At 34.3% G+C, this 7,230-nt stretch overlaps 1 pseudogene; it reads left to right on the top strand.

Annotated features, from left to right (window-relative positions):
• The first annotated feature begins 928 nt into the window (after positions 1–928).
• On the top strand, positions 929–4,771 carry LOC146926493 (uncharacterized; annotated as a pseudogene).
• The last annotated feature ends 2,459 nt before the right edge of the window (positions 4,772–7,230 follow it).

The raw sequence follows: 7,230 nt of genomic DNA, 5'->3' as shown, positions 1-7,230 counted from the left end.
GAATCTATCAAAAGAAAAATTACATATTAAATCAACAAATTGCAGATGTATATACTTTGTTGTTAGATGTCTTGGGTTCCCAATATATGTTTTAATGGTAAGGGGTATAAATTACAAGTTTCTAGTAAAATGTAAATATCACAATTTGTTTTAACATGTAGTAGCAATAGGTTAAAATTAAGCTGGTGATGCATTGAAACACATGATTCTAATTCCTTTTGCACTCATTTGCTAACTTGATAGTTGAAAATTTATTTTGCCTTAAAAAAAGTTGATAATTAATTTTGAGAATTATAGTTGATAGTTTTTTTTTTGTGTGACTAATTTGATAGTTTATAGTTGAAAAACTAATTGATTGAAATTACAATATTTTTTTTTTGAAATTACAATATTTGATATATTTAGCATTTGTAAATATAAAATGATATAAAAGTATATGATTATATACTAGTCAAATTGATGAGGCATATTGATAAGGTTCCCTAATATTGAATGGAAAAGGTGACACTACCTGTCAAAAATGAATGAAAGACTTGGAAGTCATCGTGCGAGTAACCACACTGCTATTCTTCACTGAAACTTCTTTATACAACGATTTGGAACTCACGGGGCAGAGTGTGTTTTTTTTTTTGGTTACAAAAAGTTTAGGTGGGTTCGGCTCCGGTCACCACCAGGGTCAGGGCACGCCTCCGGGCCCAAAGGGCACTTATAGAGGTACTTACAGATCACCCACCAACACTGCCCTCACATCGGCAGAGGGAATCGAACACACAACCTTCTGCAAGGAAGTGGCCCGTTCCTTACCAACTGAGCCAACGTGTGTTGGTTGGGGCAGAGTGTGTTTGAAACTATATATACCACGATTTGTATTATCACATTTATATCAAACTAAAATTGTATCTGAGAGTAATTAATTAGAGAGAGAGCAATGAGAATTACATTATTTTCAATCATTCTCTGTTGCTTCTACTGCATATATATCACTCATGCCTCTACCAAATGTCTTGGGGATCAACAATCATTGTTGCTCCAATTCAAAAAAAAATCTCACATTTCATCCTGAATATTCCACCAAACTAATATTGTGGAATCAAAGCAGTACTGCTTGCTGCAATTGGAGTGGTGTTACTTGTGACAATGAGGGACATGTTATTGGCCTTGATCTAAGTGGAGAAGATATCTCTGGTGGATTTAACAACTCAAGTAGTCTTTTCAATTTCCAACATCTCCAAAAATTGAACTTGGCTTATAACAACTTCAATTCTCTGATTCCATCAGGATTCAACAAATTGGAGAAGTTGACTTATCTGAATTTGTCATATGCTGGATTTCAGGGCGAGATTCCAATTGAAATTTCTCAGCTTACAAGGTTGGTTACTCTTGATCTCTCTTTCCCTTTCTATCATTTCGACTTCTATCAACTTTTCAACCAGTTCTACGCGTCAACACCACCGCCAAAACTTAAAATCTCAAATCTACAAAAGCTTATCCAAAATCTCACCAATATGAGGCAACTGTATCTAGAAGGTATAAGTATAACATCTCAGGGTCATGAATGGAGCAATGCTTTGTTGTCGATGCGTGACTTGCAAGAGTTAAGCATGTATAACTATAGTCTATCAGGACCCCTTGATTCTTCCCTTTCAAAACTAGAGAACCTATCAGTCATTATTCTTGGCGACAACAATTTTTCATCCCCAGTGCCACAAACATTTGTCAATTTTAAAAACCTAACCACCTTCAATCTTCAAAATTGCAGATTGAATGGTAAATTTCCACAAAAGATCTTCCAAATTAGAACACTGTCAGTTATTGACTTATCTGACAACCCCAATCTCCGTGTTTACTTTCCAGACTACTCACTAAGTGACTCTCTTCATAGCATTAGAGTGAGTAACACAAGCTTCTCTGGAGCATTTCCACTCACTATTGGTAACATGACAAACTTATTCCTATTGGATCTTTCTTGCTGTCAACTATATGGAATACTTCCCAATTCAAAGTCAAACCTCACACACCTTAACTACCTAGACCTTTCTTACAATGATTTGAGTGGTGCAATTCCTAATTCAATGTCAAACCTCACACAACTTACCTCTCTATACCTTGATCATAACAATCTAAGTGGTGCAATTCCGTCATACCTTTTTACACTTCCATCATTGGAGAAAATTTGGCTTACATCCAACCAGTTTAGTAAATTTGACGAATTCATAAATGTGTCTTCCTCTGTATTGAAATATCTTTATTTAGAAAACAATAATCTATCAGTGCCTTTTCCAACACCTATCTTTCAGCTCCATTCAATTTCTGCCCTCTTTCTTTCCTCTAACACATTGGATGGGTCACTGCAACTAGATGAGCGTTTGAAGCTTAGAAATTTAACTGCACTAGACCTTTCATACAACAACATATCAATCAATGAGAATGATGCAAATGTTGATCAGACTGTCTTTCCCAATTTTGAACTTCTTTTTTTTGGCATCCTGCAATTTGAAAACTCTCCCTAGCTTCTTGATAAATCAATCAACATTGAAATATCTAGACCTTTCAGATAATCAAATTCAAGGAGTAGTGCCCAATTGGATTTGGAAACTACAAAGTCTTCGATGGATTAATATTTCGCACAATTTTTTCACAGAATTGGAAGGTTCTCTGCAAAATCTGACTTCCAATCTGGTAATTATTGATCTTCATAACAACCAACTACAAGGATCCATACCTATTTTTTCGGAATCTATTGGATATTTGGATTACTCAACAAACAATTTTTCTGTTATCCCACATGATATTGGTAATTACCTGTCTTCCACAAAGTTTCTATCTTTTTCAAATAATAGTTTACAAGGAAGCATCCCTCATTCCCTCTGCAAAGCTTCAAATCTTTTACTGCTTGATATTTCCTTCAACAATATTTCTGGAACCATTTCTCCATGTTTAATGACATTGACTGGTACCCTTGAGGCATTAAATTTGAGGAATAACAATCTAAATGGGTCTATACCAGATACATTTCCAACTTCTTGTGTTGTAAGGTCTTTGAACTTCCATGGAAATTTCTTACATGGGGCAATTCCCAAGTCTCTCTCACACTGCAAATCATTAAAGGTATTGGACATTGGATATAATCAAATTGTTGGTGGTTTTCCATGCTTTTTGAAACACATTCCAACACTTAGTGTCTTTGTTTTACGGAACAATAGATTGAACGGTTCCATAGAATGTTCACATTCACTAGAAAATAAGCCTTGGAAAATGATTCAAATTATGGACATTGCTTTAAACAATTTCAATGGAAAACTACCAGAAACGTTCTTCACAACATGGGTGTGAGAGTTAACTTAAAATCAGGATCTGCAGCAAACGTGGCACGATGGCTGGGCAACGTGGCACGATGGGAGGTTTCAGTTTTGAGGCAAGTCACTGGAAAAATCGTGGCACGATGGGCAGGCAACGTGGCACGATGGTGCGTTGGCAGCAAATAACAGAAACGTATTTTCTGGTGCAGATTTGTTCCAAATTTTAAGCAAAACTTTTACTATAAATATAGACCTTGTATCAGACTATTTAAAGAGAGATAGAGGGGGCTGAAACAAGGGTTTAGAAAGGCAACAACAAATATAGGATTTGTATAGAGTTTGTCTCTTTGAAACAAACACTAGGGTTTGAGGGTTGATTCACCTTGGAAACACTATTAGGATTGAGTCTCTTGGTTACGGGAAGAGGCTGGGATTTGGGTAGAATTAGGAGGGAGACTTATTCTTGTAACCCATCTCTTTTGTAACATTACTCATCATATAGTGGAAGGGAGGGCTGCTCTCTCCCCCAGACTAGGTCAATTTGGACCGAACTGGGTCAACAAATTCTTTTGTGTTCTCTCTTCTTCTTTTCTCTGTGTTTTTTCTACTTTTGGCTTGTGATTATAACTATTCCATACACTTTGATTTTGGTTGCTTAATTATCCCTTGCTCCACACATCAAGTTTGTTATTGGTGTGGTTTTCTCATCGAATTCGCAACAATGGGTAAAAATGATGCACAATGAAGATCATGTTGTATCAGACTTTATTCACATAGGGGAGACGTCATCTGTGTTATATTATCAGGATAGTGTGTCTGTTTCTACCAAAGGTCGAGAGATGAAGTTGGTTAAAATTCTTACAATCTTCACGGCCATTGATTTCTCATCCAATCACTTTGAAGGACCAATACCAGAGGTGCTGATGAAATTCAGAGCAATCCATGTTCTCAACTTTTCAAACAATGCTTTCTCTGGTGAAATCCCATCAACTATTGGGAACATGAAACAGTTAGAGTCCTTGGACCTCTCAAACAACTCCTTGGTTGGTGAAATTCCTCTGCAACTTGCAAGCTTGTCATTCCTTTCATATTTGAATCTTTCCTTCAATCATTTGGTTGGGAAGATCCCAACAGGAACCCAACTTCAGTCATTTGAAGCATCTTCATTTGAAGGAAATTATGGGTTATATGGTCCTCCGTTGACTGAAACACTAAATGGCAAATGGCAGGATGTGCTGCACCCACAACCAACATCTGAAAGGTTAGCTTGTTCAATTGACTGGAATGTTTTAAGTGTGGAGTTGGGATTTGTTTTTGGGATCGGAATCATCATTGGTCCCCTCTTGTTTTGGAAGAAATGGAGAGTAAGTTATTGGAAACTCGTAGACAAAATTCTATGTTGGTTCTTCCGGAGGATTCATTTTGAATATGCAACTGATAGAGGACAGACGTACAGAATTTTAAGGTTGTGATAACATTGGTGTTAGAGGGATTGTGATAATTATTAAAATAATGTTTAGTATTTATATTTAAGTTGTAGTTTGTGTTACTCCTTTGTGTGCGATGATATGTATTATAACTTTCAAGAAACATTCTATAAAGTTTAAATAAAACAGTGACATTGGGAATTGTGGTGATAGTGTTTCATTCAAAATAAATGTATATTATTACATTTTTACAACTATACACATCATAATCAAACTGGAAACCGAAAGTCCCCGTGAGATTAGCTCAGTTGGTAAGGACAATGCATAATATATGCAAAGGTTCGGGGTTCGAACCCTGGACACGACAAAAAAAAATGGAAACCGAAAGGAATGCTTTGTAACTCCAAATAAAAAAGGAAACCAAGATGATACAACTCCATTAACGAGAGCCTAGATATAGATGTTTTAAATCAACCCAATAAGTTCATTTCTCTCCTTTTTGGTAAATCAATTTTTTAATTTGATTGTTTGAAAGGCAGTGAACATAATTACACTGGAAGCTTTGGAGGTAGAACTTTATCCAGCATAATAGTATATGAGAGTTGACATACATTCTATTTAGTGTCATGGTTCTGCCAATCAAATTAAACATGATTAATGCATTGTAAAAGTTACAGTTGAATGTCTATATAAATGGATTTTAAAAAGCCAATGAATCATATATATGATGTCACCAGTCACCTTGACACTAAATTGAATTGTTTGTTACATAGATTGCATACATATTATATTAATTAAAAAATGTTTTGTGTTGTAGAGCGATTTTGGTTTTAATTCTCATAGAAAATGCTACACTTGATTGTTGTGTATTGCCTTCATTACTTGATTGTTATGTATTACCTTCATTAATCAATCAAAAGTGGAATTTTTCATGTATTTCACTGCCTCTAATGTCCAAAATCATTAACATACCAATAATAATTTAACATCTTTTTTTAATTTAAAAGAAAAGATTTCACCAGAACTACATGTGAAGCTATCACATTGTTCATTATGTATACTTCTTTGTGATGATATATTTTCTATCAAATTTAAATAAAATAATGTCACATAGAGTTGTGACGATTTAAAGTATAACAACAAAATCATATTTAGACCTGTTCAAATTGTTTTCTGTGTTCTCTAAATGGAAGTAAAATCATCAAATGAGGAAATGAAGTCATTAGTAAAATCTTATTATTGAAAGGTTTATAATTTTTGGATATGCTCTCATAGATGTTCTTATTTGGATTCTTGTTTTTTCTCCTAAAACTAGCAAATGTTTCTGGCACTGGGATGAAAAATTGTTTGTATAAAAAACTTGAGTAAAACTGATCAACATTTTATTTATGTATACGAAATGAATACTCAGTGGGGTAACTTTTTAATCTATTAACAATTTATGTATTTTACAGTTTTGTTTATTGCTGTCTCACAAAGAATCTCAAAAGAACACAAACTGTAAGCCTTGACACCCCAAAAATCCCTGTCAGATTTATGGGTCCACTATGATGCAATGGTTAGTTGACTTTGGAGCAACTTCTTTGTTGTTTACCGGATCACAGTCTCAGTAAACAACAATGAGAATCATATTACTTTCACCGTATTCATTCTTTAATCAGCATGACTGATTAAGAATACAAATGTCAAAAATCTTTAACATGCAAAAGTTAGCTTGATATTTTGGAAGCCTTTCCTCTTACAAAACGCATCGAAAAAATTTGATTAAGTCTGAATATGATTTCTATAGTTATAATTTATACATCAACCCATCCTTTTTAATTCGAATAAAAACTTTTCACTACAACTCCATGTGTTGCTATTTTATTTAATAGATACTCTTCAAAGTTTCAGAATATATCATCACAAAGAAGTATACATAACAAACAACATGATTGGAAATAGAAAACACTAAATTATACTAATTAGCGCCTCAAAAGTCACTAATGCCACCTTAAAACTATGTATGTTTGTCCCATAGTCACATAATTCGCAATTCGCTCCGGTACGCGGTACGGGTACGGGTTCGCGGTACGCTACATGAGAAGAATTCGGTACGTATAGGAGTATAGAGCTTCGGTACGCTTCGGTTCGTGGTACTAATAATAATACCTTATTAAATATAGTAAGCTATCAATAAAGTTTTAAGAAAAGTATTTTTTTACTAGAATTTTAAACAAAACTTAAAATTTATTAGTGAGCAATAAGCTTTTTTTATTAATATAACAATAAAATTGTTTTGGAAGTATAAGTTTTGGTAAGAAAGTAAAGTATTTTAGTTCAAAAAAAGAGTTTACGTTTAAGAAAATTACTATGCCATACGTTTTTTGTAGGCAATTCTTCATTGGGCCAAATTTAACAAAGCCCAATATAGAAAAAAACTGGTCCAGCAACAGAGAAGTCCAATTTCTATTAACCCTAGTTTCATCATCTTCTTCACTAACGTGAAAGTGGCTGCAACAACA

Source organism: Medicago sativa, chromosome 4 (genome assembly GCF_051527215.1).
Source record: "Medicago sativa cultivar Bolivia chromosome 4, Bolivia_mono, whole genome shotgun sequence".
In the NCBI taxonomy this organism is placed as follows: domain Eukaryota; kingdom Viridiplantae; phylum Streptophyta; class Magnoliopsida; order Fabales; family Fabaceae; genus Medicago; species Medicago sativa.
Note: the sequence above shows the minus strand (reverse complement) of the source record. Positions and strands in the feature narration are given on the sequence as shown.